Source organism: Entelurus aequoreus, linkage group LG10 (assembly GCF_033978785.1).
Source record: "Entelurus aequoreus isolate RoL-2023_Sb linkage group LG10, RoL_Eaeq_v1.1, whole genome shotgun sequence".
Lineage (NCBI taxonomy): Eukaryota > Metazoa > Chordata > Actinopteri > Syngnathiformes > Syngnathidae > Entelurus > Entelurus aequoreus.
The window spans coordinates 68,126,505-68,153,960 of record NC_084740.1 but is presented as its reverse complement, the minus strand read 5'-3'; the positions used below and the strand labels follow the sequence as shown (position 1 = coordinate 68,153,960).

General features: G+C 34.5%; 1 protein-coding gene and 46 non-coding genes across 50 annotated transcripts in view; 27 read left to right on the top strand and 20 right to left on the bottom strand.

Moving 5' to 3' along the window:
* LOC133658960 (contactin-associated protein-like 5) overlaps positions 1-27,456 on the top strand; it is a 318,220-nt gene that overhangs the window by 156,128 nt on the left and 134,636 nt on the right. The gene's annotated exons all lie outside the window — the stretch shown is intronic.
* On the top strand, positions 854-926 carry trnav-aac (transfer RNA valine (anticodon AAC)). Its single transcript has one exon. It is a non-coding gene; the product is annotated as a tRNA-Val (tRNA).
* trnav-aac (transfer RNA valine (anticodon AAC)) lies at positions 1,281-1,353 on the top strand. The gene has a single exon. It is a non-coding gene; the product is annotated as a tRNA-Val (tRNA).
* Positions 2,000-2,072, bottom strand: trnav-uac (transfer RNA valine (anticodon UAC)). The gene has a single exon. It is a non-coding gene; the product is annotated as a tRNA-Val (tRNA).
* On the top strand, positions 2,545-2,617 carry trnav-uac (transfer RNA valine (anticodon UAC)). Its single transcript has one exon. It is a non-coding gene; the product is annotated as a tRNA-Val (tRNA).
* Positions 3,286-3,358, bottom strand: trnav-aac (transfer RNA valine (anticodon AAC)). Its single transcript has one exon. It is a non-coding gene; the product is annotated as a tRNA-Val (tRNA).
* On the top strand, positions 3,874-3,946 carry trnav-aac (transfer RNA valine (anticodon AAC)). The gene has a single exon. It is a non-coding gene; the product is annotated as a tRNA-Val (tRNA).
* Positions 4,301-4,373, top strand: trnav-uac (transfer RNA valine (anticodon UAC)). Its single transcript has one exon. It is a non-coding gene; the product is annotated as a tRNA-Val (tRNA).
* On the top strand, positions 5,058-5,130 carry trnav-uac (transfer RNA valine (anticodon UAC)). The gene has a single exon. It is a non-coding gene; the product is annotated as a tRNA-Val (tRNA).
* trnav-aac (transfer RNA valine (anticodon AAC)) lies at positions 5,394-5,466 on the top strand. Its single transcript has one exon. It is a non-coding gene; the product is annotated as a tRNA-Val (tRNA).
* Positions 5,821-5,893, top strand: trnav-uac (transfer RNA valine (anticodon UAC)). The gene has a single exon. It is a non-coding gene; the product is annotated as a tRNA-Val (tRNA).
* Positions 6,778-6,850, bottom strand: trnav-uac (transfer RNA valine (anticodon UAC)). The gene has a single exon. It is a non-coding gene; the product is annotated as a tRNA-Val (tRNA).
* Positions 7,323-7,395, top strand: trnav-uac (transfer RNA valine (anticodon UAC)). Its single transcript has one exon. It is a non-coding gene; the product is annotated as a tRNA-Val (tRNA).
* Positions 8,393-8,465, top strand: trnav-uac (transfer RNA valine (anticodon UAC)). The gene has a single exon. It is a non-coding gene; the product is annotated as a tRNA-Val (tRNA).
* Positions 9,079-9,151, bottom strand: trnav-uac (transfer RNA valine (anticodon UAC)). The gene has a single exon. It is a non-coding gene; the product is annotated as a tRNA-Val (tRNA).
* Positions 9,582-9,654, top strand: trnav-uac (transfer RNA valine (anticodon UAC)). Its single transcript has one exon. It is a non-coding gene; the product is annotated as a tRNA-Val (tRNA).
* On the bottom strand, positions 10,342-10,414 carry trnav-uac (transfer RNA valine (anticodon UAC)). Its single transcript has one exon. It is a non-coding gene; the product is annotated as a tRNA-Val (tRNA).
* Positions 10,844-10,916, top strand: trnav-aac (transfer RNA valine (anticodon AAC)). Its single transcript has one exon. It is a non-coding gene; the product is annotated as a tRNA-Val (tRNA).
* Positions 11,268-11,340, top strand: trnav-uac (transfer RNA valine (anticodon UAC)). The gene has a single exon. It is a non-coding gene; the product is annotated as a tRNA-Val (tRNA).
* On the bottom strand, positions 12,018-12,090 carry trnav-uac (transfer RNA valine (anticodon UAC)). Its single transcript has one exon. It is a non-coding gene; the product is annotated as a tRNA-Val (tRNA).
* Positions 12,520-12,592, top strand: trnav-aac (transfer RNA valine (anticodon AAC)). The gene has a single exon. It is a non-coding gene; the product is annotated as a tRNA-Val (tRNA).
* On the top strand, positions 12,947-13,019 carry trnav-uac (transfer RNA valine (anticodon UAC)). Its single transcript has one exon. It is a non-coding gene; the product is annotated as a tRNA-Val (tRNA).
* trnav-uac (transfer RNA valine (anticodon UAC)) lies at positions 13,643-13,715 on the bottom strand. Its single transcript has one exon. It is a non-coding gene; the product is annotated as a tRNA-Val (tRNA).
* On the top strand, positions 14,144-14,216 carry trnav-aac (transfer RNA valine (anticodon AAC)). The gene has a single exon. It is a non-coding gene; the product is annotated as a tRNA-Val (tRNA).
* On the top strand, positions 14,540-14,612 carry trnav-uac (transfer RNA valine (anticodon UAC)). The gene has a single exon. It is a non-coding gene; the product is annotated as a tRNA-Val (tRNA).
* Positions 14,875-14,947, top strand: trnav-uac (transfer RNA valine (anticodon UAC)). Its single transcript has one exon. It is a non-coding gene; the product is annotated as a tRNA-Val (tRNA).
* Positions 15,302-15,374, top strand: trnav-aac (transfer RNA valine (anticodon AAC)). Its single transcript has one exon. It is a non-coding gene; the product is annotated as a tRNA-Val (tRNA).
* trnav-uac (transfer RNA valine (anticodon UAC)) lies at positions 16,035-16,107 on the bottom strand. The gene has a single exon. It is a non-coding gene; the product is annotated as a tRNA-Val (tRNA).
* Positions 16,535-16,607, top strand: trnav-aac (transfer RNA valine (anticodon AAC)). The gene has a single exon. It is a non-coding gene; the product is annotated as a tRNA-Val (tRNA).
* trnav-uac (transfer RNA valine (anticodon UAC)) lies at positions 18,066-18,138 on the top strand. The gene has a single exon. It is a non-coding gene; the product is annotated as a tRNA-Val (tRNA).
* On the top strand, positions 18,382-18,454 carry trnav-uac (transfer RNA valine (anticodon UAC)). The gene has a single exon. It is a non-coding gene; the product is annotated as a tRNA-Val (tRNA).
* trnav-cac (transfer RNA valine (anticodon CAC)) lies at positions 18,843-18,915 on the bottom strand. Its single transcript has one exon. It is a non-coding gene; the product is annotated as a tRNA-Val (tRNA).
* trnav-cac (transfer RNA valine (anticodon CAC)) lies at positions 19,152-19,224 on the bottom strand. The gene has a single exon. It is a non-coding gene; the product is annotated as a tRNA-Val (tRNA).
* trnav-aac (transfer RNA valine (anticodon AAC)) lies at positions 19,568-19,640 on the bottom strand. The gene has a single exon. It is a non-coding gene; the product is annotated as a tRNA-Val (tRNA).
* On the bottom strand, positions 20,345-20,417 carry trnav-aac (transfer RNA valine (anticodon AAC)). Its single transcript has one exon. It is a non-coding gene; the product is annotated as a tRNA-Val (tRNA).
* Positions 21,301-21,373, bottom strand: trnav-aac (transfer RNA valine (anticodon AAC)). Its single transcript has one exon. It is a non-coding gene; the product is annotated as a tRNA-Val (tRNA).
* Positions 21,610-21,682, bottom strand: trnav-cac (transfer RNA valine (anticodon CAC)). The gene has a single exon. It is a non-coding gene; the product is annotated as a tRNA-Val (tRNA).
* On the bottom strand, positions 22,026-22,098 carry trnav-aac (transfer RNA valine (anticodon AAC)). Its single transcript has one exon. It is a non-coding gene; the product is annotated as a tRNA-Val (tRNA).
* Positions 22,797-22,869, bottom strand: trnav-aac (transfer RNA valine (anticodon AAC)). The gene has a single exon. It is a non-coding gene; the product is annotated as a tRNA-Val (tRNA).
* trnav-uac (transfer RNA valine (anticodon UAC)) lies at positions 23,296-23,368 on the top strand. The gene has a single exon. It is a non-coding gene; the product is annotated as a tRNA-Val (tRNA).
* trnav-uac (transfer RNA valine (anticodon UAC)) lies at positions 23,672-23,744 on the top strand. The gene has a single exon. It is a non-coding gene; the product is annotated as a tRNA-Val (tRNA).
* Positions 24,422-24,494, bottom strand: trnav-cac (transfer RNA valine (anticodon CAC)). Its single transcript has one exon. It is a non-coding gene; the product is annotated as a tRNA-Val (tRNA).
* trnav-cac (transfer RNA valine (anticodon CAC)) lies at positions 24,734-24,806 on the bottom strand. Its single transcript has one exon. It is a non-coding gene; the product is annotated as a tRNA-Val (tRNA).
* trnav-aac (transfer RNA valine (anticodon AAC)) lies at positions 25,151-25,223 on the bottom strand. Its single transcript has one exon. It is a non-coding gene; the product is annotated as a tRNA-Val (tRNA).
* On the bottom strand, positions 25,923-25,995 carry trnav-aac (transfer RNA valine (anticodon AAC)). The gene has a single exon. It is a non-coding gene; the product is annotated as a tRNA-Val (tRNA).
* trnav-uac (transfer RNA valine (anticodon UAC)) lies at positions 26,424-26,496 on the top strand. Its single transcript has one exon. It is a non-coding gene; the product is annotated as a tRNA-Val (tRNA).
* Positions 26,801-26,873, top strand: trnav-uac (transfer RNA valine (anticodon UAC)). Its single transcript has one exon. It is a non-coding gene; the product is annotated as a tRNA-Val (tRNA).

Here is a 27,456-nt window from a genome sequence, read left to right as displayed (position 1 = left end):
CGATAATGGCTTTTTGCCAATATCCGATATTCCGATATTGTCCAACTCTTTAATTACCGATACCGATATCAACCGATACCGATATCAACCGATATATGCAGTCGTGGAATTAACACATTATTATGCCTAATTTGGACAACCATGTATGGTGAAGATAAGGTACTTTTTAAAAAAAAAAAAAAATAAGATAACTAAATTAAAAACATTTTCTTGAATAAAAAAGAAAGTAAAGCAATATAAAAACAGTTACATAGAAACTAGTAATTAATGAAAATGAGTAAAATTAACTGTTAAAGGTTAGTACTATTAGTGGACCAGCAGCACGCACAATCATGTGTGCTTACGGACTGTATCCCTTGCAGACTGTATTGATATATATTGATATATATAATGTAGGAACCAGAATATTGATAACAGAAATAAATGGGGGGAGGGAGGTTTTTTGGGTTGGTGCACTAATTGTAAGTGTATCTTGTGTTTTTTCTGTTGATTTAATAAAAAAAATAAAATAAAAATAAAAATTTAAAAAAACGATACAGATAATAAAAAAAACAATACCGATCATTTCCGATATTACATTTTAACGCATTTATCGGCCGATAATATCGGCAGGCCGATATTATCGGACATCCCTAGTGTGTTATATTTATATTTCGGTGAACAAGCTTTTGGAAATCTTCCTTCATGCTGCCAACTAGTGGCCTGGCATGCACATAACATCATTATTATTATTATCTTATTTTTTTTACTTGTTTTGGGAACTCAAAGTAGTTAAACATTCCTAGTTTGAACTTGGTTCTAACTATATGCAGGTATGTTGACATGTTGTCACATTAAATATGACATATCTAAAGGTTCCATAGTGTAGTAGTTATCACGTCTGCTTAACACGCAGAAGGCCCTGGGTTCGATTCCCAGTGGAACCATGTCTGTCACAACCAATGCAACTGCAGCTTTGCTCACACTTGTTGCACACATTATACCTTTATCACACCACTAGTGCAGTATTTACTTAGTTCCAACTTTAAAGTCACAAAAACACAAAAGTGTTTTTGAAATATATGTGTGTTATATTTATATTTCGGTGAACACGCTTTTGGAAATCTTCCTTCATGCTGCCAACTAGTGGCCTGGCATACACATAACATCATTATTATTATTTTTTTTTTTTTTTACTTGTTTTGGGAACTCAAAGTAGTTAAACATTCCTAGTTTGAACTTGGTTCCAACTATATGCAGGTATGTTGACATGTTGTCACATTAACTATGACATATCTAAAGGTTCCATAGTGTAGTAGTTATCACGTCTGCTTAACACGCAGAAGGTCCTGGGTTCGATTCCCAGTGGAACCATGTACTTTTCACTACTTTCCTCTTACACAACCAAAAGAGTAGAAATTTTTCTTTAAATTGTTGTATTAACAGCGACAAAGACACTTGACAAGAGTTAAGAGAAAAAGCAGTTGACATGCATGCTTGTAGCTTCTTTCTTTACATCGCCAACTAGTGGCCTGGCATGTATATTACACCACTTTTGGTTATTTTGAAACTTTTACATATACAATTAATCCACTCCGCACAAACGCAAACATGGTAAATTCTTCCTGACACACATGGGTTCCATATAGTAGTCGTTATCATGTCTGCTTTACACGTAGAAGGTCCTGGGTTCGATTCCCAGTGGAACCATGACTATATATATATATATATATATATATATATATATATATATATATATATATATACCGTTATATAAGGTGGCCAAAAACATGATTCCATGAAATAATGTAACCTGTAAATATTTACTAAAACATGATTATAAATCTGTTGAGTTTTCATTTACTACAGAGTGTAAAGTAGAGATTATTTTATTCACGTCATCATAATCATAATAAAACTTTATTTTGATTATATAATTATGAGTGCAACTTTTGGGGGATAAGTAACCCCCGGTGTTTAAAAACTAGTAACACCTCTGTTTATAACTTTGTGATAGACATGGTTCCACTGGGAATCGAACCCAGGACCTTCTGCGTGTAAAGCAGACGTGATAACTACTACACTATGGAACCCATGCGTGTCCGGAAGCTCTACTGTGTTTTTTTTCCCACAAGTTTCGTGATACAACTGAAACTGGTCAAATGTGCATGCCAGGCCACTAGTTGGTGATGTAAATAAAGACTACAGGTATGCACAGTGGTGTCATAATTGAGATGTTTCCAGTTTTTTTTTTCTGTAATTTAAATATGTAAATTATAAAAAAATGTTGATAGACAAAATATATCATTAAAACGATGTTAGTACAGTAATTACTTGGGTCCAATTTTAAACTCACAAATACACAAAAGTGCTTTTGAAAAATATTTAGGTGTACAAGCATTTGCAAGTCTTTCTTCACACTGCCAACTACTGGCCTGGCATGCACATTACACCATTTTTACTTGTTTTGGGAACTCAAAGTAGTTAAACATTCCTAGTTTGAACTTGGTTCTAACTATATGCAGGTATGTTGACATGTTGTCACATTACATCAACATATCTAATGGTTCTATAGTGTAGTAGTTATCACGTCTGCTTTACATGCAGAAGGTCCTGGGTTCGATTTCCAGTGGAACCATGTACTTTTTCACTACTTTCCTCTTACACAACCAAAACAGTAGACATTTTTCTTTAAATTGTTGTATTAACAGCGACAAAGACACTTGACAAGAGTTAAGAGAAAAAGCAGTTGACATGCATGCTTGTGGCTTTTTTCTTTACATCGCCAACTAGTGGCCTGTCATGTTTATTACACCACTTTTAGTTATTTTGAAACTTTTACATATACAATTAATCCACTCCGCACAAACGCAAACACGGTATACCTTCCTGACACACATGGGTTCCATATAGTAGTCGTTATCATGTCTGCTTTACACGTAGAAGGTCCTGGGTTCGATTCCCAGTGGAACCATGACTATATATATATATATGTATATATATATATATATATATATATATATATATATATATATATATATATATATATATATATATATATAAGGTGGCCAAAAACATGATTCCATGAAATCATATAACCTGTAAGTATTCACTAAAACATGATAATTAATCTATTGAGTTTTCATTTACTACAGAGTATAAAGTAGAGATTATTTTATTCACGTCATTATAATAATAATAAAACATTAATATAATTATATTATTATGAATGCAAATTTTGGGGGATAAGTAACCCCCAGTGTTTAAAAACACCTAACACCTCTGTTTCTAACTTTGTGATAGACATGGTTCCACTGAGAATCGAACCCAGGACCTTCTGCGTGTTAAGCAGACGTGATAACTACTACACTATGGAACCCATGTGTGACAGGAAGAGTTTACTGTGTTTTTTTACCCACAGAGTTTCGTAAAACATCTGAAAGTGGTGTAGTGTGCATGCCAGGCCACTAGTTGGTGATGTAAAGAAAGACTACAGGGATGCACAGTGGTGTCATAGTTGAGATTTTAACGGGGTTTTTTTCTGTAATTTAAATAAGTAAGTTATAAAAAAATGTTGATAGACAAAATATATCATTAAAACGATGTTAGTACAGTAATTACTTGGGTCTAATTTTAAACTCACGAATACACAAAAGTTCTTTTGAAAAATATTTAGGTGTACAAGCAGTTGCAAGTCTTTCTTCGCACTGCCAACTAGTGGCCTGGCATGCACGTTACACCATTTTCCAGTTGTTTTTTTAGAAACACTGCGCAAACGAAAACACGCTTGTAGTATTTGAACTTACATCACAATGTACACAGTGTACACCAATTTTAGTCGATTTTGGGAACTCTGCGTGAAAAAAAACTAAGTAATTCTTCCTGACTCACATGGGTTCCATAGTGTAGTAGTTATCACGTCTGCTTAACACGCAGAAGGTCCTGGGTTCGATTCCCAGTGGAACCATGTCTGTCACAACCAATGCAACTGCAGCTTTGCTCACACTTGTTGCACACATTATACCTTTATCACACCACTAGTGCAGTATTTACTTAGTTCCAACTTTAAACTCACAAAAACACAAAAGTGTTTTTGAAATATATGTGTGTTATATTTATATTTCGGTGAACAAGCTTTTGGAAATCTTCCTTCATGCTGCCAACTAGTGGCCTGGCATGCACATAACATCAATATTATTATTATTATTATTTTTTACTTGTTTTGGGAACTCAAAGTAGTTAAACATTCCTAGTTTGAACTTGGTTCTAACTATGTGCAGGTATGTTGACATGTTGTCACATTAAATATGACATATCTAAAGGTTCCATAGTGTAGTAGTTATCATGTTTGCTTTACACGCAGAAGGTCCTGGGTTCGATTCCCAGTGGAACCATGTACTTTTCACTGCTTTACTCTTACACAACCAAAACAGTAGAATTTTTGCTTTAAATTGTTGTATTAACTGCGACAAAGACACTTGACAAGAGTTAGAAGAAAAAGCAATTGACATGCATGCTTAGAATTTCTTTCTTTACATCGCCAACTAGTGGCCTGGCATGTATATTACACCACTTTTGGTTATTTTGAAACTTTTACATATACAATTAATCCACTCCGCACAAACGCAAACACGGTAAACCTTCCTGACACACATGGGTTTCACATAGTAGTCGTTATCCCGTCTGCTTTACACGTAGAAGGTCCTCGGTTCGATTCCCAGTGGAACCATGTCTGTCACAACCAATGCAACTGCAGCTTTGCTCACACTTGTTGCACACATTATGCCATTATCACACCACTAGTGCAGTATTTACTTAGTTCCAACTTTAAACTCACAAAAACACAAAAGTGGTTTTGAAATATATGTGTGTTATATTTATATTTCGGTGAACAAGCTTTTGGAAATCTTCCTTCATGCTGCCAACTAGTGGCCTGGCATGCACATAACATCATTATTATTATTTTTTTTTTACTTGTTTTGGGAATTCAAAGTAGTTAAACATTCCTAGTTTGAACTTGGTTCTAACTATATGCAGGTATGTTGACATGTTGTCACATTATATATGAAAAATCTATAGGTTCCATAGTGTAGTAGTTATCACGTCTGCTTTACACGCAGAAGGTCCTGGGTTCGATTCCCAGTGGAACCATGTACTTTTCACTACTTTACTCTTACACAACCAAAACAGTAGAAATTGTTCTTTAAATCGTTGTATTAACAGCGACAAAGACACTTGACAAGAGTTAAGAGAAAAAGCAGTTGACATGCATGCTTGTAGCTTCTTTCTTTACATCGCCAACTAGTGGCCTGGCATGTATATTACACCACTTTTGGTTATTTTGAAACTTTTACATACACAATTAATCCACTCCGCACAAATGCAAACATGGTAAACTCTTCCTGAAACACATGGGTTCCATAGTGTAGTAGTTATCACGTCTGCTTAACACACAGAAGGTCCTGGGTTCGATTCCCAGTGGAACCATGTCCGTCATGGCCAATGCAACTGCAGCTTTGCTCACACTTGTTGCACACATTATACCATTATCACACCACTAGTGCAGTATTTACTTAGTTCCAACTTTAAACTCACAAAAACACAAAAGTGTTTTTGAAATATATGTGTGTTATATTTATATTTCGGTGAACAAGCTTTTGGAAATCTTCCTTCATGCTGCCAACTAGTGGCCTGGCATGCACATAACATCATTATTATTATTATTATTATTTTTTACTTGTTTTGGGAACTCAAAGTAGTTAAACATTCCTAGTTTGAACTTGGTTCTAACTATATGCAGGTATGTTGACATGTTGTCACATTAAACATGACATACGTAAAGGTTCCATAGTGTAGTAGTTATCACGTCTGCTTTACACGCAGAAGGTCCAGGGTTCGATTCCCAGTGGAACCATGTCTATCACAACCAATTCAACTGCAGCTTTGCTCACACTTGTTGCACACATTATACCATTATCACACCACTAGTGCAGTATTTACTTAGTTCCAACTTTAAACTCACAAATACACAAAAGTGTTTTTGAAATATATGTGTGTTATATTTATATTTCAGTGAACAAGCTTTTGGAAATCTTCCTTCATGCTGCCAACTAGTGGCCTGGCATGCACATAACATCATTATTATTTTTTTTTCCATAGTGTAGTAGTTATCACGTCTGCTTTACACGCAGAAAGTCCTGGGTTCGATTCCCAGTGGAACCATGTACTTTTCACTACTTTCCTCTTACACAACCAAAACAGTAGAAATTTTTCTGTAAATTGTTGTATTAACAGCGACAAAGACACTTGACAAGAGTTAAGAGAAAAAGCAGTTGACATGCATGTTTGTAGCTTCTTTCTTTACATCGCCAACTAGTGGCCTGGCATGTATATTACACCACTTTTGGTTATTTTGAAACTTTTACATACACAATTAATCCACTCCACACAAATGCAAACACGGTAAACTCTTCCTGACACACATGGGTTCCATATAGTAGTATATATATATATATATATATATATATATATATATATATATATACCGTTATATAAGGTGGCCAAAAACATGATTCCATGAAATAATGTAACCTGTAAATATTTACTAAAACATGATTATAAATCTGTTGAGTTTTCATTTACTACAGAGTGTAAAGTAGAGATTATTTTATTCACGTCATCATGATCATAATAAAACTTTATTTTGATTATATAATTATGAGTGCAACTTTTGGGGGATAAGTAACCCCCGGTGTTTAAAAACTAGTAACACCTCTGTTTCTAACTTTGTGACAGACATGGTTCCACTGGGAATCGAACCCAGGACCTTCTGCGTGTAAAGCAGACGTGATAACTACTACACTATGGAACCCATGTGTGTCAGGAAGCTCTACTGTGTTTTTTTTCCCACAAGTTTCGTAAAACAACTGAAAACGGTCAAATGTGCATGCCAGGCCACTAGTTGCTGATGTAAAGAAAGACTACAGGGATGCACAGTGGTGTCATAATTGAGATTTTTCCAGGGTTTTTTTTCTGTAATTTAAATATGTAAGTTATAAAAAAATATTGATAGACAAAATATATCATTAAAACGATGTTAGTACAGTAATTACTTGGGTACAAATTTAAACTCACAAATACACAAAAGTGCTTTTGAAAAATATTTAGGTGTACAAGCATTTGCAAGTCTTTCTTCACACTGCCAACTACTGGCCTGGCATGCACATTACACCATTTTTACTTGTTTTGGGAACTCAAAGTAGTTAAACATTCCTAGTTTGAACTTGGTTCTAACTATATGCAGGTATGTTGACATGTTGTCACATTACATCAACATATCTAATGGTTCTATAGTGTAGTAGTTATCATGTCTGCTTTACATGCAGAAGGTCCTGGGTTCGATTCCCAGTGGAACCATGTACTTTTTCACTACTTTCCTCTTACACAACCAAAACAGTAGACATTTTTCTTTAAATTGTTGTATTAACAGCGACAAAGACACTTGACAAGAGTTAAGAGAAAAAGCAGTTGACATGCATGCTTGTGGCTTTTTTCTTTACATCGCCAACTAGTGGCCTGTCATGTTTATTACACCACTTTTGGTTATTTTGAAACTTTTACATATACAATTAATCCACTCCGCACAAACGCAAACACGGTAAACCTTCCTGACACACATGGGTTCCATATAGTAGTCGTTATCACGTCTGCTTTACACGTAGAAGGTCCTGGGTTCGATTCCCAGTGGAACCATGACTATATATATATATATATATATATATATATATATATATATATATATATATATAAAGGTGGCCAAAAACATGATTCCATGAAATCATATAACCTGTAAGTATTCACTAAAACATGATAATTAATCTATTGAGTTTCCATTTACTACAGAGTGTAAAGTAGAGATTATTTTATTCACGTCATTATAATAATAATAAAACATTAATATAATTATATTATTATGAATGCAAATTTTGGTAGTAGTTATCACGTCTGCTTAACACGCAGAAGGTCCTGGGTTCGATTCCCAGTGGAACCATGTCTATCACAGCCAATGCAACTGCAGCTTTGCTCACACTTGTTGCACACATTATACCATTATCACACCACTAGTGCAGTATTTACTTAGTTCCAACTTTAAACTCACAAAAACACAAAAGTGTTTTTGAAATATATGTGTGTTATATTTATATTTCGGTGAACAAGCTTTTGGAAATCTTCCTTCATGCTGCCAACTAGTGGCCTGGCATGCACATAACATCGTCATTATTATTATTATTATTATTATTTTTTTGTACTTGTTTTGGGAACTCAAAGTAGTTAAACATTCCTAGTTCGAACTTGGTTCTAACTATATGCAGGTATGTTGACATGTTGTCACATTAAATATGACATATCTAAAGGTTCCATAGTGTAGTAGTTATCACGTCTGCTTTACATGCAGAAGGTCCTGGGTTCGATTCCCAGTGGAACATGTACTTTTCACTACTTTACTCTTACACAACCAAAACAGTAGAATTTTTGCTTTAAATTGTTGTATTAACTGCGACAAAGACACTTGACAAGAGTTAAGAGAAAAAACAGTTGACATGCATGCTTAGAGTTTATTTCTTTACATTGCCAACTAGTGGCCTGGCATGTATATTACACCACTTTTGGTTATTTTGAAACTTTTACATACACAAATAATCCACTCCGCACAAACGCAAACACGGTAAACTCTTCCTGACACACATGGGTTCCATATAGTAGTCGTTATCACGTCTGCTTTACACGTAGAAGGTCCTGGGTTCGATTCCCAGTGGAACCATGACTATATATATATATATATATACCGGTATATAAGGTGGCCAAAAACATGATTCCATGAAATCATATAACCTGTAAGTATTCACTAAAACATGATTATAAATCTATTGAGTTTTCATTTACTACAGAGTGTAAAGTAGAGATTATTTTATTCACGTCATCATAATCATAATAAAACATTATTTTGTTCATATTATTATGAGTGCAACTTTTGGGGGATAAGTAACCCCCTGTGTTTAAAAACTAGCAACACCTCTGTTTCTAACTTTGTGATAGACATGGTTCCACTGGGAATCGAACCCAGGACCTTCTGCGTGTAAAGCAGACGTGATAACTACTACACTATGGAACCCATGTGTGGCAGGAAGAGTTTACTGTGTTTTTTTACCCACAGACTTTCGTAAAACAGCTGAAAGTGGTGTAGTGTGCATGCCAGGCCACTATTTGCTGATGTAAAGAAAGACTACAGGGATGCACAGTGGTGTCATAGTTGAGATTTTTCCGGGGTTTTTTTCTGTAATTTAAATATGTAAGTTATAAGAAAATGTTGATGGACAAAATATATCATTAAAACGATGTTAGTACAGTAATTACTTGGGTCCAATTTTAAACTCACGAATACACAAAAGTGCTTTTGAAAAATATTTAGGTGAACAAGTATTTGCAAGTCTTTCTTCACACTGCCAACTAGTGGCCTGGCATGCACGTTACACTATTTTCCAGTTGTTTTTTTTAGAAACACTGCGCAAACGAAAACACTGTTGTCGTTCCTGCCACACATGGGTTCCATAGTGTAGTAGTTATCACATCTGCTTTACACGCAGAAGGTCCTGGGTTCGATTCCCAGTGGAACCATGTACTTTTCACTACTTTACTCTTACACAACCAAAAGAGTAGAATTTTTGCTTTAAATTGTTGTATTAACTGCGACAAAGACACTTGACAAGAGTTAGAAGAAAAAGCAATTGACATGCATGCTTAGAATTTCTTTCTTTACATCGCCAACTAGTGGCCTGGCATGCATATTACACCACTTTTGGTTATTTTGAAACTTTTACATATACAATTAATCCACTCCGCACAAACGCAAACACGGTAAACCTTCCTGACACACATGGGTTCCATATAGTAGTAGTTATCATGTCTGCTTTACACGTAGAAGGTCCTGGGTTCGATTCCCAGTGGAACCATGACTATATATATATATATATATATATATATATATATATATATATATATATATATATATATATATATATATATATATACATATATATATATATTTATATATATATATAAGGTGGCCAAAAACATGATTCCATGAAATCATATAACCTGTAAGTATTCACTAAAACATGATTATTAATCTGTTGAGTTTTTATTTACTACAGAGTGTAAAGTAGAGATTATTTTATTCACGTCATTATAACCATAATAAAACATTAATATAACTATATTATTATGAATGCAAATTTTGGGGGATAAGTAACCCCCAGTGTTTAAATACACCTATCACCTCCGTTTCTAACTTTGTGACAGACATGGTTCCACTGGGAATCGAACCCAGGACCTTCTGCGTGTAAAGCAGACGTGATAACTACTACACTATGGAACCCATGTGTGGCAGGAAGAGTTTACTGTGTTTTTTTTTCCCACAGAGTTTCGTAATACAACTGAAAATGGTCAAATGTGCATGCCAGGCCACTAGTTGGCGATGTAAATAAAGACTACAGGGATGCACAGTGGTGTCATAGTTGAGATTTTTCCAGGGTTTTTTTCTGTTATTTAAATATGTAAGTTATAAAAAAATGTTGATAGACAAAATATATCATTAAAACGATGTTAGTACAGTAATTACTTGGGTCCAATTTTAAACTCACTAATACACAAAGTGCTTTTGAAAAATATTTAGGTGTACAAGCAGTTGCAAGTCTTTCTTCACACTGCCAACTAGTGGCCTGGCATGCACATTACACCATTTTCCAGTTGTTTTTTTAGAAACACTGCGCAAACGAAAACACTGTTGTCGTTTCTGCCACACATGGGTTCCATAGTGTAGTAGTTATCACGTCTGCTTAACACGCAGAAGGTCCTGGGTTCGATTCCCAGTGGAACCATGTCCGTCACGGCCGATGCAACTGCAGCTTTGCTCACACTTGTTGCACACATTATACCATTATCACACCACTAGTGCAGTATTTATTTAGTTCCAACATTAAACTCACAAAAACACAAACACAGTGTTTTTGAAATATATGTGTGTTATATTTATATTTCGGTGAACAAGCTTTTGGAAATCTTCCTTCATGCTGCCAACTAGTGGCCTGGCATGCACATGACATCATTATTATTATTTTTTTTTACTTGTTTTGGGAATTCAAAGTAGTTAAACATTCCTAGTTTGAACTTGGTTCTAACTATATGCAGGTATGTTGACATGTTGTCACATTAAATAGGACATATCTAAAGGTTCCATAGTGTAGTAGTTATCACGTCTGCTTTACATGCAGAAGGTCCTGGGTTCGATTCCCAGTGGAACCATGTACTTTTCACTACTTTACTCTTACACAACCAAAAGAGTAGAATTTTTACTTTAAATTGTTGTATTAGCTGCGACAAAGACACTTGACAAGAGTTAGAAGAAAAAGCAATTGACATGCATGCTTAGAATTTCTTTCTTTACATTGCCAACTAGTGGCCTGGCATGTATATTACACCACTTTTGGTTATTTTGAAACATTTACATATGCAATTAATCCACTCCGCACAAACGCAACCACGGTAAACCTTCCTGACACACATGGGTTCCATATAGTAGTAGTTATCACGTCTGCTTTACACGTAGAAGGTCCTGTGTTCGATTCCCAGTGGAACCATGACTATATATATATATATATATATATATATATATATATATATATATATATATATATATATATATATATATATATATATATATATATATATATATATAAGGTGGCCAAAAACATGACTCCATGAAATCATATTACCTGTAAGTATTCACTAAAGCATGATTATTAATCTGTTGAGTTTTAATTTACTACAGAGTGTAAAGTAGAGATTATTTTATTCACGTCATTATAATCATAATAAAACATTAATATAATTATATTATTATGAATGCAAATTTTGGGGGATAAGTAACCCCCAGTGTTTAAAAACTAGTAACACCTCTGTTTCTAACTTTGTGATAGACATGGTTCCACTGGGAATCGAACCCAGGACCTTCTGCGTGTAAAGCAGACGTGATAACTACTACACTATGGAACCCATGTGTGTCAGGAAGAGTTTACTGTGTTTTTTTCCCCACAGAGTTTCGTAAAACAACTGAAAGTGGTGTAATGTGCATGCCAGGCCACTAGTTGGTGATGTAAATAAAGACTACAGGGATGCACAGTGGTGTCATAGTTGAGATTTTTCCGGGGTTTTTTTCTGTAATTTAAATATGTAAGTTATAAAAAAATTTAGATGGACAAAATATATCATTAAAACAATGTTAGTACAGTAATTAGTTGGGTCCAATTTTAAACTCACGGATACACAAAAGTCATTTTGAAAAATATTTAGGTGTACAAGCATTTGCAAGTCGTTCTTCACACTGCCAACTAGTGGCCTGGCATGCACATTACACCATTTTCCAGTTGTTTTTTTAGAAACACTGCGCAAACGAAAACACTGTTGTCGTTTATGCCACACATGGGTTCCATAGTGTAGTAGTTATCACGTCTGCTTAACACGCAGAAGGTCCTGGGTTCGATTCCCAGTGGAACCATGTCTATCACGGCCGATGCAACTGCAGCTTTGCTCACACTTGTTGCACACATTATACCATTATCACACCACTAGTGCAGTATTTACTTAGTTCCAACTTTAAACTCACAAAAACACAAAAGTGTTTTTGAAATATATGTGTGTTATATTTATATTTCGGTGAACAAGCTTTTGGAAATCTTCCTTCATGCTGCCAACTAGTGGCCTGGCATGCACATAACATCATTATTATTTTTTTATTATTTTTTTACTTGTTTTGGGAACTCAAAGTAGTTAAACATTCCTAGTTTGAACTTGGTTCTAACTATATGCAGGTATGTTGACATGTTGTCACATTAAATATGACATATCTATAGGTTCCATAGTGTAGTAGTTATCACGTCTGCTTTACACGCGGAAGGTCCTGGGTTCGATTCCCAGTGGAACCATGTACTTTTCACTACTTTACTCTTACACAACCAAAAGAGTACAATTTTTACTTTAAATTGTTGTATTAGCTGCGACAAAGACACTTGACAAGAGTTAGAAGAAAAAGCAATTGACATGCATGCTTAGAATTTCTTTCTTTACATCGCCAACTAGTGGCCTGGCATGTATATTACACCACTTTTGGTTATTTTGAAACATTTACATATACAATTAATCCACTCCGCACAAACGCAACCACGGTAAACCTTCCTGACACACATGGGTTCCATATAGTAGTCGTTATCATGTCTGCTTTACACGTAGAAGGTCCTGGGTTCGATTCCCAGTGGAACCATGACTATATATATATATATATATATATATATATATATATATATAAGGTGGCCAAAAACATGACTCCATGAAATCATATAACCTGTAAGTATTCACTAAAACATGATTATTAATCTGTTGAGTTTTAATTTACTACAGAGTGTAAAGTAGAGATTATTTTATTCACGTCATTATAATCATAATAAAACATTAATATAATTATATTATTATGAATGCAAATTTTGGGGGATAAGTAACCCCCAGTGTTTAAAAACACCTATCACCTCTGTTTCTAACTTTGTGATAGACATGGTTCCACTGGGAATCGAACCCAGGACCTTCTGCGTGTAAAGCAGACGTGATAACTACTACACTATGGAACCCATGTGTGTAAGGAAGAGTTTACTGTGTTTTTTTACCCACAGAGTTTCGTAAAACAACTGAAAGTGGTGTAATGTGCATGCCAGGCCACTAGTTGGTGATGTAAAGAAAGACTACAGGGATGCACAGTGGTGTCATAGTTGAGATTTTTCCGGGGGTTTTTTCTGTAATTTAAATATGTAAGTTATAAAAAAATTTAGATGGACAAAATATATCATTAAAACAATGTTAGTACAGTAATTAGTTGGGTCCAATTTTAAACTCACGGATACACAAAAGTCATTTTGAAAAATATTTAAGTGTACAAGCATTTGCAAGTCTTTCTTCACACTGCCAACTAGTGGCCTGGCATGCACATTACACCATTTTCCAGTTGTTTTTTAGAAACACTGCGCAAACGAAATCACTGTTGTCGTTTCTGCCACACATGGGTTCCATAGTGTAGTAGTTATCACGTCTGCTTAACATGCAGAAGGTCCTGGGTTCGATTCCCAGTGGAACCATGTCCGTCACGGCCGATGCAACTGTAGCTTTGCGCACACATTATACCATTATCACACCACTAGTGCAGTATTTAGTTAGTTCCAACTTTAAACTCACAAAAACACAAAATTGTTTTTGAAAAATATGTGTGTTATATTTATATTTCGGTGAACAAGCTTTTGCAAATCTTCCTTCATGCTGCCAACTAGTGGCCTGGCATGCACATTACACCATTTTTAGTTGTTTTGGGAACTCAAAGTAGTTAAACATTCCTAGTTTGAACTTGGTTCTAACTATATGCAGGTATGTTGACATGTTGTCACATTATATCAACATATCTAAAGGTTCCATAGTGTAGTAGTTATCATGTCTGCTTTACACGCAGAAGGTCCTGGGTTCAATTCCCAGTGGAACCATGTACTTTTCACTACTTTACTCTTACACAACCAAAAGAGTAGAATTTTTACTTTAAATTGTTGTATTATCTGCGACAAAGACACTTGACAAGAGTACGAAGAAAAAGCAATTGACTTGCATGCTTAGAATTTCTTTCTTTACATCGCCAACTAGTGGCCTGGCATGTATATTATACCACTTTTGGTTATTTTGAAACTTTTACATACACAATTAATCCACTCCACACAAACGCAAACACGGTAAACCTTCCTGACACACATGGGTTCCATATAGTAGTCGTTATCACGTCTGCTTTACACGCAGAAGGCCCTGGGTTCGATTCCCAGTGGAACCATGTCTGTCACAACCAATGCAACTGCAGCTTTGCTCACACTTGTTGCACACATTATGCCATTATCACACCACTAGTGCAGTATTTACTTAGTTCCAACTTTAAACTCACAAAAACACAAAAGTGTTTTTGAAATATATGTGTGTTATATTTATATTTCGGTGAACAAGCTTTTGGAAATCTTCCTTCATGCTGCCAACTAGTGGCCTGGCATGCACATAACATCAATATTATTATTATTATTATTTTTTACTTGTTTTGGGAACTCAAAGAAGTTAAACATTCCTAGTTTGAACTTGGTTCTAACTATATGCAGGTATGTTGACATGTTGTCACATTATATATGACATATCTAAAGGTTCCATAGTGTAGTAGTTATCACATCTGCTTAACACGCAGAAGGTCCTGGGTTCGATTCCCAGTGGAACCATGTACTTTTTACCACTTTACTCTTACACAACCAAGAGAGTAGAATTTTTGCTTTAAATTGTTGTATTAACAGCGACAAAGACACTTGACAAGAGTTAAGAGAAAAAGCAGTTGACATGCATGCTTAGAGTTTCTTTCTTTACATCGCCAACTAGTGGCCTGGCATGCATATTACACCACTTTTGGTTATTTTGAAACTTTTACATATACAATTAATCCACTCCGCACAAACGCAAACACGGTAAACCTTCCTGACACACATGGGTTCCATATAGTAGTAGTTATCATGTCTGCTTTACACGTAGAAGGTCCTGGGTTCGATTCCCAGTGGAACCATGAATATATATATATATATATATATATATATATATATATATATATATATATATATTTATATATATATATATATATATATATATATATATATATATATATATATATATATAAGGTGGCCAAAAACATGATTCCATGAAATCATATAACCTGTAAGTATTCACTAAAACATGATTATTAATCTGTTGAGTTTTTATTTACTACAGAGTGTAAAGTAGAGATTATTTTATTCACGTCATTATAACCATAATAAAACATTAATATAATTATATTAACCCCCAGGGTTTAAATACACCTATCACCTCTGTTTCTAACTTTGTGATAGACATGGTTCCACTGGGAATCGAACCCAGGCCCTTCAGCGTGTAAAGCAGACGTGATAACTACTACACTATGGAACCCATGTGTGGCAGGAAGAGTTTACTGTGTTTTTTTTCCCACAGAGTTTCGTAAAAAAACTGAAAATGGTCAAATGTGCATGCCAGGCCACTAGTTGGTGATGTAAAGAAAGACTACAGGGATGCACAGTGGTGTCATAGTTGAGATTTTTCCGGGTTTTTTTCTGTAATTTAAATATGTAAGTTATAAAAAAATGTTGATAGACAAAATATATAATTAAAACGATGTTAGTACAGTAATTACTTGGGTCCAATTTTAAACTCACAAATACACAAAAGTGCTTTTGAAAAATATTTAGGTGTACAAGCAGTTTCAAGTCTTTCTTCACACTGCCAACTAGTGGCCTGGCATGCACATTACACTATTTTCAGTTGTTTTCTTAGAAACACTGCACAAACGAAAACACTGTTCTCGTTTCTGCCACACATGGGTTCCATAGTTTAGTAGTTATCACGTCTGCTTAACACGCAGAAGGTCCTGGGTTCGGTTCCCAGTGGAACCATGTCTATCACAGCCAATGCAACTGCAGCTTTGCTCACACTTGTTGCACACATTATGCCATTATCACACCACTAGTGCAGTATTTATTTAGTTCCAACTTTAAACTCACAAAAACACAAAAGTGTTTTTGAAAAATATGTGTGTTATATTTATATTTCGGTGAACAAGCTTTTGCAAATAATAATTACAAATAATAACAGAAGAAATTAACAAATTGAAAAGATGGTTTCACAAAAACAGACTATCGTTGAATCTCAGTAAAACTAAAATAATGCTATTTGGTAATAGTAGAAAAGAAAGTCAAACACAAATACAAATAGACGGAATAGAAATTGAAAGAGTAAATGAAACCAAATTTCTAGGTATAATTATTGATGATAAATTGAACTGGAAAACTCACGTAAAAAATATACAACATAAAGTAGCAAGAAACACGTCAATAATGAATAAAGCAAAACATGTTCTAGACAAAAAATCACTTCATATTCTCTACAGCTCACTAGTGTTACCATATCTGAGCTACTGTGTAGAAATATGGGGAAATAATTACAAAATTACACTTCATTCATTAACGGTGTTACAAAAAAGATCAGTTAGAATAATACATAATGTTGGATATAGAGAACATACAAATCCTTTATTTATTGAATCAAAGATACTAAAATTCCACGACATAGTGAATTTGCAAACAGTTAAAATTATGCACAAAGCAAACTATAACCTGCTACCCAAGAATATACAACAATTCTTCTCAAAAAAAGAGGAGAAATATAATCTTAGAGAGAAATGTCATTTAAAACATTTGTACGCACGTACAACACTTAAAACCTTCAGTATATCAGTATGTGGAATTAAATTATGGAATGGATTAAGCAAAGCAATCAAACAATGTACTAATATGATCCACTTCAAGAAACTCTTCAAACTTAAAGTGTTTACAAAGTACAAAGAAGAAGAACCATGACAAACATTCTGAATTTATTTGATTCATCCATTCTTTCACTCTCAAAATAATCTTACTTATCTCATCATATGAAATGTAACTAACATCACCAATTATTATTTATTTATTTATTTTTATTGTGATTACTTATGGAGTATACTGTGGATAAATTGAGAACAGGAAGTGAACAAAAGTTTTAGCAACTGTTATGTAAAAGAAAAGGGGTAGGATTAAATAAGCTCTGCTTCTTCCTACTCCTTTTCGAACATGTTGAAAAGAGAAACTGGAAATTGTGATGTTTCATGTTGTATGCTTGCATGTTCGAAATAAACTCAAACTCAACTCAACTCAACTCAAATATCCCTTCATGCTGCCAACTAGTGGCCTGGCATGAATATTACACCATTTTCAGTTGTTTTGGGTACTCAAAGAAGTTAAACATTCCTAGTTTGAACTTAGTTCTAACTATATGCAGGTATGTTGACATGTTGTCACATTATATGCAACAGATCTGCAGGTTCCATAGTGTAGTAGTTATCACGTCTGCTTTACACGCAGAAGGTCCTGGGTTCGATTCCCAGTGGAACCATGTACTTTTCACTACTTTCCTCTTACACAACCAAAACAGTAGAATTTTTACTTAAAATTATTGTATCAACAAAGACGCTTGGCAAGAAAAAGCAGTTGGCATGCATGCTTGTCATTCCTTCACATCGTCAACTAGTGGCCTGGCATGCATATTACACCACTTTTGGTTATTTTGAGACTTTTACATCCACAATTAATCCACTCTGCACAAACACAACCACTGTAAACCTTCCTGACTCACATGGGTTCCATAGTGTAGTAGTTATCATGTCTTCTTTACACGCAGAAGGTCCTGGGTTTGATTCCCAGTGGAACCGTGACTATATATATATATATATATATATATATATATATATATATATATATATATATATATATATATATATATATATATATATATATATATATATATATATATATATATATATATATATATATATATATATATATATATATATATATATAAGGTGGCTTAAATATAATTCCAAAAAATCATATAACCTGTATATATTCACTAAAACATGATTATAAATTTGTTGAGTTTTCATTTACAGAGTGTAAAGTAGAGATAATTCTATTTACGTCATCATAATCATAGTAAAACATAATTATGTTTATATTATTATTAGTGCAACTTTTGGGGGATAAGTAACCCCCTGTGTTTAAAAACTAGTGACACGTCTGTTTCTAACTTTGTGTGAGACATGGTTCCACTAGGAATCGAACCCAGGACCTTCTGCGTGTGAAGCAGACGTGATAACTACTACACTTTGGAACCCATGTGTGTCAGGAAGGTTTCCTGTGTTCATGTTTGTGTCAGAGTTTCAAAATGACTGAAAGGGGTGTAATATCCATGCCAGGCCACTAGTTGGCAGTGCCAAGGAATGACAAGCATGCATGCCAACTGCTTTTTCTCTTAAGGCTTGTCAAGTGTCTTTGTCGCAGTTAATACAACAATTTTAAGTAAAAATTCTACTGTTTTGGTTGTGTTAGAGTAAAGTAGTGAGAACTACATGGTTCCACTGGGAATCGAACCCAGGACCTTCTGCGTGTGAAGCAGACGTGATAACTACTACACTATGGAACCCATGTTTGTCAAAAAGGTTTTACTGTGTTTTTTGTAAAACAACTGAAAGTGGTGTAATGTGCATGCCAGGTCACTAGTTGGCGATGTAAATAAGAGCTACAGACATGCACAGTGGCGTCAAAGTTGAGGGGAAAGTGAGGATGTAGTATCTGGTCCCCAAGCACAGAGGGAAACCGGGGCTTGTGTAAAGTTTAAAGATTTGTTTTCTGAAATATAAATATGTAAATTATTTTTAAAAAAACTACCGTCATTGAGTTGCGTAGAAATTGTATATTTTGTGCAACAAATGTTAGTCAAAGGTTAAACTTTAGCAACACTGCAATTGATTTGCTAGTTGTAGACATGGTTCCACTGGGAATCGAACCCAGGACCTTCTGCGTGTTAAGCAGACGTGATAACTACTACACTATGGAACCCATGTGTGGCAAAAAGTGCTACCATGTTTTCCTTTGCACAGAGTTTCCAAAAAACAGGTGAAAGTGGTGTAATATGCATGCCAGGCCACTAGTTGGCAGTGTGAAGGAAGACTTGGAACTGCTTGTTCACCTAAATATTAGTACTTTTGTGTGTTAGTGAGTTTACAATTGGACCTAAGTAAATACTGCACTAGTGATGTGGTAATGGTATATTTTGCAAAATAAGTGTATAAAAGTTGATCTTCAGCAATGCCATTGTTTTGCTTGTTTCTATTTTTTTATCATTTTTTTAAAACATCTGTAAAAACCTTAATTAGTTTTTTTGGTGAACATTTTACAGATGGGATTAACATATCTAGAAAATATCTAAAATAACCTCCCTAAATATTGTTTTCAAAAAAGTTGTTGTTTTTTGTTTGTTTGTTTGTTTCTTTAAATGCCAACAAATTCAATATAAAGTGGCCAAAACAGAATTTTAAATAACCATATAACCTGTCATTATTCACTTAAATATATTTATTAATCTATCAAGTTTTCATTTACTACAGAGTGTAAAGTAGAGATGATATGATTAATTTAGAGTAATACAAATCATACTAAAATACAGTTATTATTGTACTATTATTAGTGCAACGTTTGGGGAATAAGCAACCCCCTGTGTTTAAAAACTAGTAACACCTCTGTTTCTAACTTTGTGATAGACATGGTTCCACTGGGAATCGAACCCAGGACCTTCTGCGTGTTAAGCAGACGTGATAACTACTACACTACGGAACCTATTTTTGTCAGGAACGTATACTGTGTTTTCTTTTACACAGTTTTCTAAAACAACTGAAAGTGGTGTAATGTGCATGCCAGGCCACTAGTTGGTGATGTAAATAAAGACTACAGGGATGGACAGTGGTGTCATAGTTGAGATTTTCCGGAGGTTTTTCTGTAATTTAAATATGTAAGTTATAAAAAAAAACTGATAGACAAAATATATTATTAAAACAATGCTAGTACAGTATTTACTAGAGTTCAATTTTAAAGTCACTAATACACAAAAGTGCTTTTGAAAAATATTTAGGAGAACAAGCATTTGCAAGTCTTTCTTCACACTGCCACCTAGTGGCCTGGCATGCATATTACACCACTTTTGGTTATTTTGAGACTTCTACATCTACAATTAATCCACTCTGCACAAACACAACCACTGTAAACCTTCCTGACTCACATGGGTTCCATAGTGTAGTAGTTATCATGTCTTCTTTACACGCAGAAGGTCTTGGGTTTGATTCCCAGTGGAACCGTGACTATATATATATATATATATATATATATATATATATATATATATATATATATATATATATATATATATATATATATATATATATATATATATATATATATATATATATATATATATATATATATAAGGTGGCTTAAATATAATTCCAAAAAATCATATAACCTGTATATATTCACTAAAACATGATTATAAATTTGTTGAGTTTTCATTTACAGAGTGTAAAGTAGAGATAATTCTATTTACGTCATCATAATCATAGTAAAACATAATTATGTTTATATTATTATTAGTGCAACTTTTGGGGGATAAGTAACCCCCTGTGTTTAAAAACTAGTGACACGTCTGTTTCTGACTTTGTGTGAGACATGGTTCCCCTGGGAATCAAACCCAGGACCTTCTGCATGTTAGGCAGACATGATAACTACTACACTATGGAACCCATGTGCATCAAGAAGGTTTCCTGTGTTCATGTTTGTGTCAGAGTCTCAAAATGACTGAAAGGGGTGTAATATCCATGCCAGGCCACTAGTTGGCAGTGCCAAGGCATGACAAGCATGCATGCCAACTGCTTTTTCTCTTAAAGCTTGTCAAGTGTCTTTGTCGCAGTTAATACAACAATTTTAAGTAAAAATTCTACTGTTTTGGTTGTGTTAGAGTAAAGTAGTGAGATGTACTTGATTCCACTGGGAATCGAACCCAGGACCTTCTGCGTGTGAAGCAGACGTGATAACTACTACACTATGGAACCCATGTTTGTCAATAAGGTTTTACTGTGTTTTTTGTAAAACAACTGAAAGTGGTGTAATGTGCATGCCAGGTCACTAGTTGGCGATGTAAATAAGAGCTACAGACATGCACAGTGGCGTCAAAGTTGAGGGGAAAGTGAGGATGTAGTATCGGGTCCCCAAGCACAGAGGGAAACCGGGGCTTGTGTAAAGTTTAAAGATTTTTTTTCTGAAATATAAATATGTAAATTATTTTTTTAAAAACTACCGTCATTGAGTTGCGTAGAAATTGTATACTTTGTGCAACAAATGTTAGTCAAAGGTTAAACTTTAGGAACACTGCAATTGTTTTGGTAGTTGTAGACATGGTTCCACTGGGAATCGAACCCAGGACCTTCTGCGTGTTAAGCAGACGTGATAACTACTACACTATGGAACCCATGTGTGGCAAAAAGTGCTACCATGTTTTCCTTTGCACAGAGTTTCCAAAAAACAGGTGAAAGTGGTGTAATATGCATGCCAGGCCACTAGTTGGCAGTGTGAAGGAAGACTTGGAACTGCTTGTTCACCTAAATATTAGTACTTTTGTGTGTTAGTGAGTTTACAATTGGACCTAAGTAAATACTGCACTAGTGATGTGGTAATGGTATATTTTGCAAAATAAGTGTATAAAAGTTGATCTTCAGCAATGCCATTGTTTTGCTTGTTTCTATTTTTTTATCATTTTTTTAAAACATCCGTAAAAACCTTAATTAGTTTTTTTGGTGAACATTTTACAGATGGGATTAACATCTAGAAAATATCTAATATAACCTCCCTAAATATTGTTTTAAAAAAAGTTGTTTTTTTTTGTTTGTTTGTTTCTTTAAATGCCAACAAATTCAATATAAAGTGGCCAAAACAGAATTTTAAATAATCATATAACCTGTCATTATTCACTTAAATATATTTATTAATCTATCAAGTTTTCATTTACTACAGAGTGTAAAGTAGAGATGGTCTGATTAATTTAGAGTAATATGAATCATACTAAAATACAGTTATTATTATACTATTATTAGTGCAACATTTGGGGAATAAGCAACCCCCTGTGTTTAAAAACTAGTAACACCTCTGTTTCTAACTTTGTGATAGACATGGTTCCACTGGGAATCGAACCCAGGCCCTTCTGCGTGTTAAGCAGACGTGATAACTACTACACTATGGAACCTATTTTTGTCAGGAACGTATACTGTGTTTTCTTTTACACAGTTTTCTAAAACAACTGAAAGTGGTGTAAAGTGCATGCCAGGCCACTAGTTGGTGATGTAAATAAAGGCTACAGGGATGCACAGTGGTGTCATAGTTGAGATTTTCCGGAGGTTTTTCTGTAATTTAAATATGTAAGTTATAAAAAAACTTTGATAGACAAAATATATTATTAAAACAATGCTAGTACAGTATTTACTAGAGTCCAAATTTAAAGTCACTAATACACAAAAGTGCTTTTGAAAAATATTTTGGAGAACAAGCATTTGCAAGTCTTTCTTCACACTGCCAACCAGTGGCCTGGCATGCACATTACACCATTTTCAGTTGTTTTTTTAGAACCGTGTTTGCGCAAACGAAACCACGGTTGTATTTTTTGCAACACATGGGTTCCATGGTGTAGTAGTTATCACGTCTGCTTTACACGCTGAAGGGCCTGGGTTCGATTCCCAGTGGAACCATGTCTATCACAACCAATGCAATTGCAGCTCTGCAAATTACACCACTTGTGAAGTATTTCCTTCCTTCCAACTTTAAAAACACAAACGTGTTTTTTGAAAAATATGTGTATGTTATATTTCTATTTCGGTGAACAAGCATTTGCAAATCTTCTTTCACATCACCAACTAGTGGCCTGGCATGCACATTACACCATTTTTACTTGTTTTGGGAACTCAAAGTAGTTAAACATTCCTAGTTTGAACTTTTTTCTAACTATATGCAGGTATGTTGACATGTTGTCACATTATATATGAAAATCTATAGGTTCCGTAGTGTAGTAGTTATCACGCCTACTTTACACGCATAAGGTCCTGGGTTCGATTCCCAGTGGAACCATGTACTTTTCACTACTTTACTCTTACACAACCAAAACACGAGAATTTTTACTTAAAATTGTTGTATCAACAAAGACGCTTGGCAAGAAAAAGCAGTTGGCATGCATGCTTGTCATTCCTTCACATCGCCAACTAGTGGCCTGGCATGCATATTACACCACTTTTGGTTATTTTGAGACTTCTACATCTACAATTAATCCACTCTGCACAAACACAACCACTGTAAACCTTCCTGACTCACATGGGTTCCATAGTGTAGTAGTTATCATGTCTTCTTTACACGCAGAAGGTCCTGAGTTTGATTCCCAGTGGAACCGTGACTATATATATATATATATATATATATATATATATATATATATATATATATATATATATATATATATATATATATATATATATATATATATATATATATATATATAAGGTGGCTGTATAAGATGGCCAAAATATAATTCCAAAAAATCATATAACCTGTATATATTCACTAAAACATGATTATAAATCTGTTGAGTTTTCATTTACAGAGTGTAAAGTAGAGATAATTCTATTTACGTCATCATAATCATAATAAAACATAATTATGTTTATATTATTATTAGTGCAACTTTTGGGGGATAAGTAACCCCCTGTGTTTAAAAACTACTGACACCTCTGTTTCTAACTTTGTGTGAGACATGGTTCCACTGGGAATCGAACCCAGGACCTTCTGCGTGTGAAGCAGACGTGATAACTACTACACTATGGAACCCATGCGTGTCAGGAAGGTTTCCTGTGTTCATGTTTGTGTCAGAGTCTCAAAAAATCTACTGAAAGGAGTGTAATATCCATGCCAGGCCACTAGTTGGCAGTGCCAAGGAATGACAAGCATGCATGCCAACTGCTTTTTCTCTTAAGGCTTGTCAAGTGTCTTTGTCGCAGTTAATACAACAATTTTAAGTAAAAATTCTACTGTTCTGGTTGTGTAAGAGTAAAGTAGTGAGAAGTACATGGTTCCACTGGGAATCGAACCCAGGACCTTCTGCGTGTGAAGCAGACGTGATAACTACTACACTATGGAACCAATGTGTGTCAAGAAGGTTTTACTGTGTTTTTTTGTAAAACAACTGAAAGTGGTGTAATGTGCATGCCAGGCCACTAGTTGGCGATGTAAATAAGAGCTACAGACATGCACAGTGGCGTCAAAGTTGAGGGGAAAGTGAGGATGTAGTATCGGGTCCCCAAGCACAGAGGGAAACCGGGTCTTGTGTAAAGTTTAAAGATTTTTTTTCTGAAATATAAATATGTAAATTTTTTTTTTTTAAACTACCGTCATTGAGTTGCGTAGAAATTGTATATTTTGTGCAACAAATGTTAGTCAAAGGTTAAACTTTAGGAACACTGCAATTGTTTTGCTAGTGGTAGACATGGCTCCACTGGGAATCGAACCCAGGACCTTCTGCGTGTTAAGCAGACGTGATAACTACTACACTATGGAACCCATGTGTGGCAAAAAGTGCTACCATGTTTTCCTTTGCACAGTTTTCAAAAAACAGGTGAAAGTGGTGTAATATGCATGCCAGGCCACTAGTTGGCAGTGTGAAGGAAGACTAGGAACTGCTTGTTCACCTAAATATTAGTACTTTTGTGTGTTAGTGAGTTTACAATTGGACCTAAGTAAATACTGCACTAGTGATGTGGTAATGGTATATTTTGCAAAATAAGTGTATAAAAGTTGATCTTCAGCAATGCCATTGTTTTGCTTGTTTCTATTTTTTATCAATTTTTTAAAACATCCATAAAAACCTTAATTAGTTTTTTTGGTGAACATTTTACAGATGGGATTAACATCTAGAAAATATCTAAAATAACCTCCCTAAATATTTTTTTAAAAACAGTTGGGTTTTTTTGTTTGTTTCTTTGTTTCTTTAAATGCCAACAAATTCAATATAAAGTGGCCAAAACAGAATTTTAAATAACCATATAACCTGTCATTATTCACTTAAATATATTTATTAATCTATCAAGTTTTCATTTACTACAGAGTGTAAACTAGAGATGGTCTGATTAATTTAGAGTAATACGAATCATACTAAAATACAGTTATTACTATACTATTATTAGTGCAACGTTTGGGGAATAAGTAACCCCCTGTGTTTAAAAACTAGTAACACCTCTGTTTCTAACTTTGTGATAGACATGGTTCCACTGGGAATCGAACCCAGCACCTTCTGCGTGTTAAGCAGACGTGATAACTACTACACTATGGAACCTGTTTTTGTCAGGAACGTATACTGTGTTTTCTTTTACACAGAGTTTTGTAAAACAACTGAAAGTGGTGTAAAGTGCATGCCAGGCCACTAGTTGGTGATGTAAATAAAGACTACAGAGATGCACAGTGGTGTCATAGTTGAGATTTTCCGGAGGTTTTTCTGTAATTTAAATATGTAAGTTATAAAAAAACTTCGATAGACAAAATATATTATTAAAACAATGCTAGTACAGTATTTACTAGAGTCCAATTTTAAACTCACTAATACACAAAACTGCTTTTCAAAAATATTTAGGAGAACAAGCATTTGCAAGTCTTTCTTCACACTGCCAACCAGTGGCCTGGCATGTACATTACACCATTTTCAGTTGTTTTTTTAGAACCGTGTTTGCGCAAACGAAAACACGGTTGTAGTTTTTGCCACACATGGGTTCCATAGTGTAGTAGTTATCACGTCTGCTTTACACGCTGAAGGGCCTGGGTTTGATTCCCAGTGGAACCATGTCTATCACAACCAATGCAATTGCAGCTCTGCAAATTACACCACTTGTGCAGTATTTCCTTCGTTCCAACTTGAAAAACACAAACGTGTTTTTTGAAAAATATGTGTATGTTATATTTCTATTTCGGTGAACAAGCATTTGCAAATCTTCTTTCATATCACCAACTAGTGGCCTGGCATGCACATTACACCATTTTTACTTGTTTTGGGAACTCAAAGTAGTTAAACATTCCTAGTTTGAACTTGTTTCTAACTATATGCAGGTATGTTGACATGTTGTCACATTATATATGAAAAATCTATAGGTTCCATAGTGTAGTAGTTATCACGTCTGCTTTACACGCATAAGGTCCTGGGTTCGATTCCCAGGGGAACCATGTACTTTTCACTACTTTACTCTTACACAACCAAAACAGTAGAATTTTTACTTAAAATTGTTGTATCAACAAAGACGCTTGGCAAGAAAAAGCAGTTGGCATGCATGCTTGTCATTCCTTCACATCGCCAACTAGTGGCCTGGCATGCATATTACACCACTTTTGGTTATTTTGAGACTTCTACATCTACAATTAATCCACTCTGCACAAACACAACCACTGTAAACCTTCCTGACTCACATGGGTTCCATAGTGTAGTAGTTATCATGTCTTCTTTACACGCAGAAGGTCCTGAGTTTGATTCCCAGTGGAACCGTGACCATATATATATATATATATATATATATATATATATATATATATATATATATATATATATATATATATATAAGGTGGCTGTATAAGATGGCCAAAATATAATTCCAAAAAATCATATAACCTGTATATATTCACTAAAACATGATTATAAATCTGTTGAGTTTTCATTTACAGAGTGTAAAGTAGAGATAATTCTATTTACGTCATCATAATCATAATAAAACATAATTATGTTTATATTATTATTAGTGCAACTTTTGGGGGA